This window comes from Cannabis sativa, chromosome 9, assembly GCF_029168945.1.
Source record: "Cannabis sativa cultivar Pink pepper isolate KNU-18-1 chromosome 9, ASM2916894v1, whole genome shotgun sequence".
NCBI lineage: Eukaryota > Viridiplantae > Streptophyta > Magnoliopsida > Rosales > Cannabaceae > Cannabis > Cannabis sativa.
The window spans coordinates 12,635,131-12,648,658 of record NC_083609.1 but is presented as its reverse complement, the minus strand read 5'-3'; positions in this window follow the sequence as shown (position 1 = coordinate 12,648,658).

The window sequence follows — 13,528 nt, the reverse complement described above, 5'->3', positions numbered from 1 at the left end:
ATAACAATACTTAGGAATGTTAATTAGGTCGGGTCCGCCCTGACCTGCTATTGACCCAGTCTGGCCCGATATCACTTTGGCATGACCCAACCCGACCCGACTTTTCAATTTAATTGGGTTTGAGTTTTTGATTGGGGCTGTGATTTAGGTTGGGTTTGGAGTGTTGGGAGAATGGTTTCTGGTAATGTGGGGTTTTAATTCAAGGTTGGGTTTTGGTTCAGTGTGGGATCATGTTGGGGTTGTGATTCGGGTTGGGTTTGGAGTGTTGGAAGAATGGTTTTTGGTTGGAGTTCTGGTTCAATATGGGATTCTAGTTTCGTGTGTGGTTGTGATATATTGGGCACTAAATCTCAACATCCTCCTCTTCCTAAGTCTTTTGGCTCTTGAAGATTCTTCAACTTCATTATAACCAATGATCTCTACTTCTAGGAACCTGTTGAACCAGCATGATCCTATAAAATAAGAAACCAAAGTCAAAATCTAACAATAACACAACTTTAAATAGCAAGAAACATAACTGAAATCAAATGTCTAGAATAACAAAACTTTAAACAGAAAGCAAATAAAAAATTAGAAACATGCACAATATTAATTTCTAACCTAGGCTACTGGGGGGCTTTGTGGGGGGATTTACTGCAATGGCATTGGGTATGTTGGAACGCCTCCATCATCATCCAAATGCCCTAAAGTGTCCTCAACACAGTCCATGATTTCAGAAATATTCTGATCATCACGTGGATTTCCATCATCATTAACTTCTCCATCTCTTTCATCTCCATCATCATCATCATCATCATCATCATCATCATCATCATCATCATCATCATCATCTCCATCTCCATCTCCATCATCATCTCCATCATCATCATTAGCATCATCATCATCTTTCTCAGATTGTGATGATGAGGAGGATGAAATAATCACTGTCTCAGGAACAGTATTACTTGGTTGGGGGCTGTACTCACGAGAATGTACATCTTCATTAATCTACTGTGCTGCTAAATCACCCCGTTGTAAAAGCTTGTTGAAGAATTCATCATTACGATCATGATGCCCTTTTAGATTGACAACAACATCCGCTACTAAATCACTGTCAGATGGCAACTTCTCCAAAATGCACTTGTCCAATTTATCAGGTTGGGGTTGGGGGACATGCGTTACTACCTCCTCATCCACTCTCCATTCAACTACAAAAACTGAATATGTTGGCCTCCCTGTAATTTCTACCTCTTAAATCATCCAACATCATATTAATTTCACTTTCCTCAATCACCCTAAATCCCATATTCAGGTTCTTCCTTTTTGGCTTAAACAGAAAACCAAAAGGGAATATGTATCCCAATTCTTGAGGCATTTCTTCAAGATGGAGCCTGTTGAATCCATCGAAACCACAGAAATTAAAGTAAGAAGTTCGACCATTCTCATACTTTCTATTGCCACATTGGGTGACCCAATAACCACCATAGAATAATTTCACAGTAAAATTTATCCAAATTCGAACCTGTAAAGTTAATATATAAGTATAAGCACACAGTTATACTTACATGTGACTTAAGCAAAACCAATTAAACTTTCCCAACATTTTGACTTAACCCCATTGCAATTAACACCCAATAGCAATTAATCTCCCAATGCCAACAAACAAACAAGGAATAATATAAAATAGAGAAAAATATGTGAAAATGTTTCCATTAAAGAAAACAACAACCCAAAGATTCCCAACAGCCTTTGACTAATCTATTTTTACCAATAATTTCAAACCTTCCACTTTAATATCATATCCAACCACTGTACAAGATATAGACTACAAGCCCCAAACCCCTCAAACCATTAAAGCTACTACCGATAGAAAATTTAGTATAAAACTCTCATTAACTCATTCTACTCAGATTTTCCCAAACAACACCAACATTTTTTGAAAACTCAAAAAACCTAGAAAATATGGATTTGGGACTTATTGTAGTCGGGAGGAGGATCTTCTGTTGGGTTTTCTGCCCTAAATAAAACCCATTACAATCTGATTAGTTATCAATCTAAGAAATTTGAAGTGATTTATGTTTGCATGAATTTTTCATGCTTATGGTTTAATATGTTTAATATATGCACAAAATCAGTTAAGTCCAGAACACATATTTATTCACAATTACAGTATTGTCAACACAGTGGAATGTGATTGTGATTATATGATTCAAAAGACTAAGTCCCTGTTTCATCAGTGTTTTGGATTTACACTGATGTGATAATCAGCGATGATGTGTACTTACACTTGGAGTAAGTGTTATGTTCTTTCCAGGACATTGGTAAAGTATACTGGTTTCGAATGTATGGAGTATACATTGGACTGGACCGATATTGAACTTAGTTAAGATATTATAAACTTACCGTTGTATCTTTCCAAGTCAATATCACTAGTTGATCTTAGATTAAAAGAATCTAAATCCTGATATGCTTAGGCTCAACTCAGGAGTGCTATTCATGTTCTTTGATTTATTAGTTAAGCCTACTTTTGGGTTAGGGTGATACGTATATTTTGGGAACATGATAGTATGATTGAGTGGGAGCGCTGAACATAAATATAGAATCTATAGCTTCTACTGGTGTATAGAAGTCAAGTGATGATTCCCTTCAAGCTTTGCTAAATAGAAGTAAATGGATGAGCTCTTGTTTCAGTGACTATTTCTTAGATCACTAAAACATCATTTACAGGTAGCTAAGTGTTTTAAGGGGCCAAATATATTGAGGGGTGAAAACGGTAAATTTATCCCATCTCGATGTAAATCATCTATATAGAGGATCTTTTATCACATTAAGATTATAACAATGGTTAAATGAGATAGCATATCTATAGCGTGAAACATATAGAATGCTCTATATAAGTCTGAGAGTGCAATTCCAAGTTCTAAGAGTGGATTCAACAAGGAATTAATAAGTTAGGAAATTTACTTAGTAAATTCGGTTCGCTTATTGGAAGCTCAGCATTATTGATACATGGTCCCCATTCTAGTTGAGACCATACTGATTGTAAAACTCAATAATTGATTTATGATTAATCAATTATAATTCTAAAGTTAGACTATGTCTAATTTGTGAATTTTCACTAAGTAGGGGTGAAATTGTAAAGAAAATAGATTATAGGTTTATTTATTAATTAAGAGACTCTATATGTCTAATTAATAATTATACTAAATGATAATATTATTTAATGATCTATTTTAGTTATTAAATAATTAGTTTTGACATTTAAATAGTTAGAATTAGAAAATTGACGTTTTTGAGAAAATAGAAATAAAAATTGTGAAAACTACAAAATCCAAGTGAGGCCCAATAACACCTATGGCCGGCCACTTGATAGGCTTTTTCCAATTAATATTTTCATTATTTTAATGCCAAATAATTACTAACCTAAACCTAGTAGTTGCCTATAAATAGAAAGTGATGGCTCAGTCAAAAATAAGAGTTTTTCAGTAATTCAAGAGATTGCCTTTCAGAAAACTGAGCCTTCCACTTTCTCTCTATAGCCGACCCTCTCTCTTTTTCTTTTCTTCTTCATAATTTCGAAACCCTCTAGTGATAGAGTAGTGCCCACACACAGCAAGTGGTACCTCAATCATAGATTGGAAGACTGTGAAGGATCACATTCAAAGAGAAGGACATTCGGGCTCAGATCTTGATAATACTCTGTGACAGAAATGATACAAGGGTTAGAGATCTGAGTAGAAGGAGACATATTATTCCGCAGCAACCAATGAAAGGTTTTCTTAACTTTATATGTGTTTAATTATCGTTTTAGAAAGTTCATATTTAGGATGTTAAACAACATACTTGTGAGTAGATCTAAGATCCTGGTAAAATAAATTCCAACATCTTCTTCACCTAGATGATGATACTGTTGGAAATTATTTTACCAGGATCTAGATTTACTAACAAGTATGTTGGATTAACAACTTAATATGAATTCTAAAACAATGAAAATAAACACATATAAAGTTAGAAAACCTTACAGTGGGTGTAGCGAAATAATATGACTCCTTCCGTTCAGATCTCTAGCCCTTGATTCCTTTCTGTAGCAGAGCATCACCAAGATCTGAACCTGGATCTTCTTTTCTCCTTCTTTGATGTAGAAATTCCATAGTCTTACATACTATGATTGAGATACCACTTGATGTGTGTGGGCACTACTCATCTCACAAGGATTTCGAAATTTTCTCTCTTGAATTTCGTGGCTTATTGCTTACAAGAGAAGAGAACAAAGATTGCTTTATATAGGGAGAAGGAAGAGCACAACTTTCCAAATAAAACAGTTTCCTTAATTACTGTGTAATCAATTAGCTGCCTTATTTAGTGTGATCCACCACTTTCCTATTTTTACTAGGCTTTGATTAGCAATTACATGGCAATTAAAAATTGAAAATAATAATTGGGAAACTCAAACCATGTGGCCGGCCATAGGGTGAAATGGGCCTCACTTGGATTTTGCAGTTTCCTCAATTTTATTTCTGTTTCTCCAAAAATGCTATTTTTCCAATTCTAATCATTTAAATGCCAAAACTAATTATTTAATAACTAAAATAGATTATTAAATAATATTGTCATTTAAAATAATTATTAATTAGATATACAAAGTCTCTTAATCATTTGATCTAGGATCAACAGGTGATATTGAATTGAATAGATATTACGGTAAGTTTTAATATATCTAATCAAAGTTCAATATCGGTCCCTTCCGATGTATACTCCATACATCCGATACTGGTAAACTTTGCCAATGTCCTGGAAAGGACATAACACTTTTCCAAGGTGTAAGAATACCTATCGCTGATTATACCATGTCAGTCTAAATCCAAGTGTTCGACAAATCGTGAATAAACTTTTGAACATATAATTAAGATTATATTCCACTGTGCTGACAACACTATAATCTTTAACAAACTCATATGTTCTGGACTTAAAAAGAATTCATACATTATATACATATAATCATGAAATAAATCATGTGAACCATGCAACATAAAATGTTATTTTTGATCTTTATTAATAAGCAAATCTGATTATATGAAATGAGTTTTATTTAGGGCATAAAACCCAACAAACTCCCACTTGCACTAATATAAAACAAAAAGTGCATTTCAAATAATCATTAACACCTTGATACACAAATCAAGTGTAATAGTAGTAAACTCCTCGTAATAGGATCTGACAGGTTGAATTAAACACAACCTCTTCTCCACCATTACTCTTCCTTAATCACAAAATCCTTGATAATGTGAAATTCCTCTCTATATGTCTACTCTCTTGGGATACTGGATTCTATACTTTTGGGCAACTACTTCTTGGTTATTCAGGAAGTAACCCTAGTAGTTAAGGCAAGTTGGAACAGTGCCACAAATGTATAGAACTTTCCTTAGACTGAATAAGTATCTTTCCTGCAACTTTTAACATTCAGTCTCTTTCTGGTAGACCAAGAGATTTCAGATAGGTTTTTACACTTCTCCAAAATCACTACTCCACCCCCAAAGTAATCACCATCTCATCAGCAGACTTTCTAGCACACAGGCAAGTCTCGAAATCTGATGTGGTGTAGTCTAAGAGTTTCAAATACACCCTTATCGACTAACATATAGTTCCTCTTCTTAATCTTAAAATTTACTTGATTGTCTTCCAATGTTTCTCTCCTGGATTAATCTAATACTTACTCATTACTCCAACTCAACATCAGGTGTCTGGTCTAAGGCATACAAAAGCATATCTAAGACCTCTCACTGTTGATTTAAGAAATTCTTTCATGGCTTTATCTTCTCTGGAATAGTTGAGACTTTTCCTTAGATAAATAAAATATATATCTAAGAAGTTGTGAAGCTTCTATAGATTTCCATTGGAAAGAAAATGCATCAGCATCTCATGCTTGCATTAGAGTAAGTAATTTCCAGGTATACCACAAGCCATAGGTTTAGATAAACTCAAACCTACAATACTAGGAAGAGGAAGTTTTGTTACGTCCATTGGATAGACTTATGAACGAAAATTTCCTTTCATGTCCTTGTAATAGAAAACTTAAGGTTACTCCATGTGAATGGATCAAACCATAGTTCTCTTGGCTTTCTTCTTAGTTTCTTATCTTGACAATCCATTATTTGTTTAAACTCACAATGGATTTTAATCACTAGTGTCTTCCTAGTTATAAGAAGGTGAGTTCCTAGAAACTCTCCCACTACAACAAGGTACCGTGAACTATGTCTAAGAAAACTAAATGGTATAGACCTCTTCAGTTGTGTTAAGACAACAGAGGCAGTGGGATCATCTTGTAACGAATAAGATGATAGAACACTTATGGAATCAAGAAAAAATATCTCCTTTATTTGCTACTTTATTTTCAGACTTAGTCATTTTCTTAGAAAAGTAGTATTTGATTAAACAAACACTTTCTTATCTAATGACTACGAGATGCTCCACCCCTAATCACGTAGAATAGCTAACAAACATGCAAATCAGGGTTAGCAATTCTAGCTTTTCTTAAGATTTCGATTAGGTGATCTATGAATCTAGTAATGATTTACATTAAGTATACAACCATTGCATCATTCTGAAATTTTATTACCATAGAAGGATTTAGGCAACGACTAGTAACTAATCATCAATATGCAACTCGAATTTCTGGGGAGGTAAGTTTGGATATAATTCAAAATCAAATTAATGATCTTTGAACTGCATATCTACTAACTTTTTCTCCACCCCTATCAGTTCGCAAGATCTTTAACCACTTACCATTGCTAGAAATTCATGAAATTTTTCAAACATTTCAAATTTCTTTTGCATAAGGTAAAATCTAGAGTGATCGTTTTAAGAATACAACGAAAACTCATATCCACCCCTGAATGTACATCCATCTGCGAATGAGATGAAATTACTTTCAGTAGATATAGGCATATTAACTCTTTGCAGAGAATGATCTTGTCAAAACCACTATGAACAAGATACAAATGCCATATATTTATAAAATATGTGGTTGTATCTTTTGATGACTTACTTTAGTTACATCAAAGAGTTCTTAGAATAGTGCTAGTGGATTCTGGTCACAGAATACTAAACTCATACAGTTTGAATCCATTGAAAGAAAATGGTTATTAAACACTTGTGAAAGTGTAACTGTATAATTAGTAACTCTTTCTTGGACCACCACTACTAATCTAACTCTATGATTTGCCTATACGAGTAGGAGATATCTAAGATTGAGGATTTATATCATTTAGGGATAGAATTCCGGGAATATAATCATATGCGTCATCTAATTTCTTAAGAGAAAATAAGACTTTATATGATTTATAGACCATTCATCCAATGATATGTCATTAAGCTAATTCGAAATGAATAAGCTAAGAGGAATTAGGATAATTTCGTTTTAAATAAGAATCCAACGATGCTCCGATTAGCGAGAGTCAAAGTAATCTTATTTATACAATCTTCTTGTTTCATATTGTAAAATGCTAGTCTAAGGTGTCATCAATTGATGAACAGCTAGATGTTGCATATACAATATTTATCTTTCGAGATCTAACACTATTATGTTAGTCTAATGGTGAAAATCCATTAGGGATTTATCTCATTAGAAAAACAAATCAAGTTAGACCAACAATGAAGATTCGAAATTAAACTACAATTGAATAACAGAAAATAACATGGTTCAATACAAATTCATACACAATTCAGAAATTATGAAGCACATAGCAAGTAGGAATGACAAGTGAAAATACTAAAACATACAATCCTAAATAATTTCCAAGGTTTTCAACAAACTGATATCAGTGTCCCGTTTAGGCGAGAGTCAAAGCTACCATTCATTGAATAGAGTTGTCAGCTCATCTAAAATGTCAAACATTCTAACAACCTTTTATTCGATCAAGATGTGAATCCGCTTTGTCCCGTTTAGGCGAGAGTCAAGGCTATTCTATCTTATGAGCTTCCACCATTGTTTCATATTCTTGCAAGTCTTATACAGTCGCCACCATTAGGGTGAGCATAAACTATATAAAAAACTTACAAGATTACTTATCTTTCGAGATTAAACGGTGCTAACTTGCTAATGAACGTTCCTCCATTAGGGAGGATTACTCACTAAAACAATAGCTATGTAAAACCAACAATGGAGATCGAATATCCTAATAGTAATAAAGCTCATTATTTAATGAAGGGTTGTATTTTCTTCTAATATTTATTTTAATCAATTTATTTTAAATATATATTTATTTAATTAAAATTTCCAATTTAGAATAAAAAATTTCAAATATAAATTTTAATTTAATATTTATAAATTATACTTAGATGGATATGAAAATAACGTGAATTATTTCCATCTTAGTAATAATTTCCATAAATATTTAGAAAATTATTCAATTTAAGTTGTTTCAAAATTAATTTAAATTAATTTACAACTCAAATTTAATTTTCTATAAATATATATTGCATTTCAAAAATGCTTTAAAATAAAATAAAAAATAAATCCTGGAAAATTACTCTAATTTTATGTTGGCCCAAAATTAATAAAAAATAATTTTCAACAAAAAATATAATTTACCTATTTAATTAAATATCTAAGAAAAATTTCAAATATTTAAGTATCATGATTAAAAATCAACTTAAATATGAATTTTCTATTTAATTAAATATCACTAGAAAAATACTTCAAGCAAAACAGATAATATCTATCTAGACTTTCATGGACTAATTAATCCAATTTCTAATTATAATATATTTTAGTTCATTTATTTTAATTAATCATTAAATGAAAAAATCAATGATTTAAGTTGGTCCAAAATTAAATAAATAATTTTCAACTTTAATCTATTTTTCAATTAAAATTCGAAATTTCTACATTAAAGAAATGTAATTTCGAAATTTTGGGAAATGATTAATAAAATAAAAATAAAATATATTTTGAAAATTATTCAGCTTTAAGTTATTCTGAATAAAAATTCCAAACTTAAGATAATTTTCAACTTTAATTAAATAACATGAAAATAACATTATTTAAGTATCATGATTAAAAAATCAACTTAAATATTGAAATTTTCAATTTAATTAAATGTATTAAATTCAAGAAATAAATAATTAAGTATAAAGGAAACTTAATTATTAATTCTAGTTTAATACTAGGAAAATATACTAAACTTAGATTGTACCAAAATTAATTATCAAACAATTAATTTCACAATCAATGATATTTTCCTATTTAATATTAGAAATAATAACTAGTACTAGAAATAACTGTCTAGAATATATCATTGACTAAGTGTTTTTCTAAAATTAACTTTAAAATATTACATGAAAAATAAATTTCATATATTTTAAAAGTTAATTATGTTGCTAATTCAATTTTAATTAGGTTAGACTAATATAATTAACCTAATACAATTATTTAAATAAGGCAAATGGGCCTTCACAATTGGGGTAGTTCATGTGAGGGGGAGCTGGGTTCAGTATGTCGTACCCACTTCTATGACCCCCAACTCTCACACAAGGCCCAAAAGAGAGGAATTTAACCTTAAAATAAACAATTGTTATTCATTGAATAAGCCCAAATCTAATTGGACCTAAATAAATTTCATTATGTCAAAATTTATTTTAGCAACCTAGTCCATTTACTTAGTAAAAACTTAAATGGGCTTCCTATATGCATCTAACCCCAAAGCAAACATATAGGCTCACACAGGTCAAATGATTTGGATGGGCCCTATCATGTTACTAGGTTTACACAGATGAAAGAAGTACAAAATTTACCTGTTACAAATTATTCATAAGATCTATTGACAATTGGACTATGATTAAAATCAGATCATTGGATCTGTCAATAAGTTAATCATACCAATTTAGATCAGATAAATAATAGGTTTGTTAAAAAGAGTTTTTGAATAAACAATATAAATAAACAAACATTATCCATGTAACAGATGTGAAAAAAGATATTAATATAAATAAATTATTATTCTTAAACTAACCAAATAAAGGAAACTAATTTTAAAATATCTAGGTTTATTTGAATCAAATTAAATTAAATATCTAATAAGATCAATGATTTGAAGGGAAAGAATCTTCAATATCACTTTCAGATCTTATAATTTAATAAACTAAACCAATTTTAAAATAGATTCGGTTAGATAATTATTATTTTAGGAATAAAATAATAAATGAATAATAATTACCATAATTATATGTCAAAATATCTCAAATTAAGCAATATTCAAATCTCTACAAAAATATCTATGTTATTTAAATATTTAAGATATGATTTATAAATTTCTAATAAGGAAAAAAATGATATATATAGAAAAAATATCATTTTTATACTTATAATTTATAAATAATTAAATATTTAACAAAATAACAAATTTTTGAATTTGAAAAACATTATGGTAAGTATATCTATAAAAATATCTATCTTAATTTCAAATTTATTAATTATTTAATTTGTCATATAAGATAATTTTAATATAATATTTTAAATAAAAAGACAAAATTATCTTTTAATTTAAAATATCTTAAATATCAAAATATCTAATCTTATAAGTAAATAATAAATAAATATTAGAGAAGTTAACAAATTTTTAAATCTGATCATAATAGGAAATATTTAAAATTGGAAACATTCCAAAATAAAAAATATTTAAAATTGGAAAAATTCCAAATTGAAAAATATTTAAAATTGGAAACATTTCAATTTAGAAATATTTAAAATTGGAAAAATAAATTTTGGAAAACAATGCCATGAAAAAATTGGATTTTTGGGGAAAAAACCTCAAAAATTCGCAATTTGTGGGGAACTGCCAGGATAGGTTGCATGCAGCAACCATGATTTCCAATCTTCCAAAATTCATATCTTTCTCAATTTTTATCGGAATGGAGTTCCGTACAAACAAAAATTTCTCATTTTTTCACAAGGAATCCAAATAAAATATTTTCAAAAATTGGAAAAATATATTTCATGGAAAAATTTCGTACAACACATACATTAATCACATAAGCACATAAACCAACATGAAACCATCCAAATCAACACAAAAACATACAAATCATCGTTTTAATTCATATTACATGAAAGTAAATCATTACCATGGCTCTGGTGCCAGTTTTTGGAAATTATTTTACCAGGATCTAGATTTACTAACAAGTATGTTGGATTAACAACCTAATATGAATTCTAAAACAATGAAAATAAACACATATAAAGTTAGAAAACCTTACAGTGGGTGCAGCGGAATAATATGACTCCTTCCGTTGAGATCTCTAGCCCTTGATTCCTTTCTGTAGCAGAGCATCACCAAGATTTGAACCTGGATATTCTTTTCTCCTTCTTTGATGTAGAAATTCCATAGTCTTACATACTATGATTGAGATACCACTTGATATGTGTGGGCACTACTCATCTCACAAGGATTTCGAAATTTTCTCTCTTTTTCTCTCTTGAATTTCGTGGCTTATTGCTTACAAGAGAAGAGAACAAAGGTTGCTTTATATAGGGAGAAGGGAGAGCACAACTTTCCAAATAAAACAGTTTCCTTAATTACTGTGTAATCAATTAACTGCCTTATTTAGTGTGATCCACCACTTTCCTATTTTTACTAGGCTTTGATTAGCAATTACATGGCAATTAAAAATTGAAAATAATAATTGGGAAACTCAAACCATGTGGCCGGCCATAGGGTGAAATGGGCCTCACTTGGATTTTGCAGTTTCCTCAATTTTATTTCTGTTTCTCCAAAAATGCCATTTTTCCAATTCTAATCATTTAAATGCCAAAACTAATTATTTAATAACTAAAATAGATTATTAAATAATATTGTCATTTAAAATAATTATTAATTAGATATACAAAGTCTCTTAATTAATAATTAAACCTAGAAACCCTTTTCTTTACGATTTCATCCTTAAACTGTGAGAATTCATAAAGTAGACATAGTCAAACTTTTAGAATTATAATTGATTAATTAAAATCAATTAACTGAGTCTTACAAGCAGTATGGTCTCAACTAGTATGGGGACCATGGGTCTATATAACCGAGCTTCCAATAAGTCGAACCGAATTTACCAAGTAAATTCCCTAACTTATTAATTCCTCATTGAATCCACACTTAGAACTTGGAATTGCACTCTCAGTCATATAGAACGCTCTATATGTTCCATGATATAGACACGTCATTAGTTATCCATTGTTATAACCCTAATGTGATCAATGATCCTCTATATAGATGATCTACATTGAAAAGGCACTACGAGAAATAACGCCGGTGAAAAATAAGCGCCGGTGTTAGAAAATGGCCTTATCCGCCATGAACCTGCTATGATAAGCTTTTGCCGGCGCAATAGTGCACCGGCAAAACTATTGGCGCCAACAGTAAGGTTGGCGCCAATAGTTTTTTCCACTTTTTACCGGCGCACTATTGCGCCGGCAAAAGTATTAAATTTTATTTTTAAAAAATTTTAATTAATTATATTTAATTAATTATAATATTAATTAATTAAATATAAATAATTATAATATTATATTAACAAAATAAACCAACATAATTTACATTAAAAGATAAACCAACATTAATTACTACTAAAATTAGTATATAAACAAAATGTTAAATGTTCGAACCGGATAATAAAAAAAATACAGTTCTATAGGCGGGTAATGTCGTCATCGTTGTTTCTCTGAGTCTCGGGAGGTTGCGATGACGATCCAGCACCAGCAGCGGCCGACGATCCAGCACCAGGAGTGGGCAATGGTGGAAGATCCATGGGAGGCAAGTTGAAACCCGGCACAGCTCGAGAAAGATACTCAAACTGATCTTGAAATCGTCTGAGGTAGAGTTGTTGTGTCTCATACTGCTGCCTCGTATGTTGAGTTGTCTGCTCCGCTTCCTCCACTTTTTTCTGTAAAGCCTCGTACTGTTCCATTGTAACAGTCGGTTGGGCTGAAGGATGCGTGGCAGGTGCTCTTTTGGCCCCAACTCCCTTCAGTTTGGGGAGATGGCCAAAGCCTCTAAGATGCCGAGATCGTTCCCCGAGTACTTGCGTCATAACAGGTAAGTCTCGGGGGTACTGTGTAGGATCGACAGCAGGCTCTTCGGGCGCATCTTCAGTGGGCGCTGGTTGAGTTGCCGCTATTTCAACCATTTGCTCCTAAAACAATTAAACAAAAAAGTTAAATGGTTAATTTTAACACAAAATAAATTGAAAGAAATAAATAAAAATTGAATTAAAACGTAAACTTACGTAAGCTTGTTGCGCGAACTCGTTGCGCCAATTGTTGCCTTTATGGTGAAACTTTTGAAAAGTTTCCACCGCAGTTGGCAGTTCTCCTGTGTCGGGGTTAGCCTATTTTCAAGAGAAAATATATTAGTATTGTTATTTTACTAGAAAAATTTAAATGAATGATAGTTAAATATAAACTTACCCCACTCGACAACATGTGAAACAATAGGCTTGGAGCCCCAGCCTCCTAGAAATTTCATCTTACTCCGACTTTCTTTATTTTTCGCTGCTCTCGCCTGAA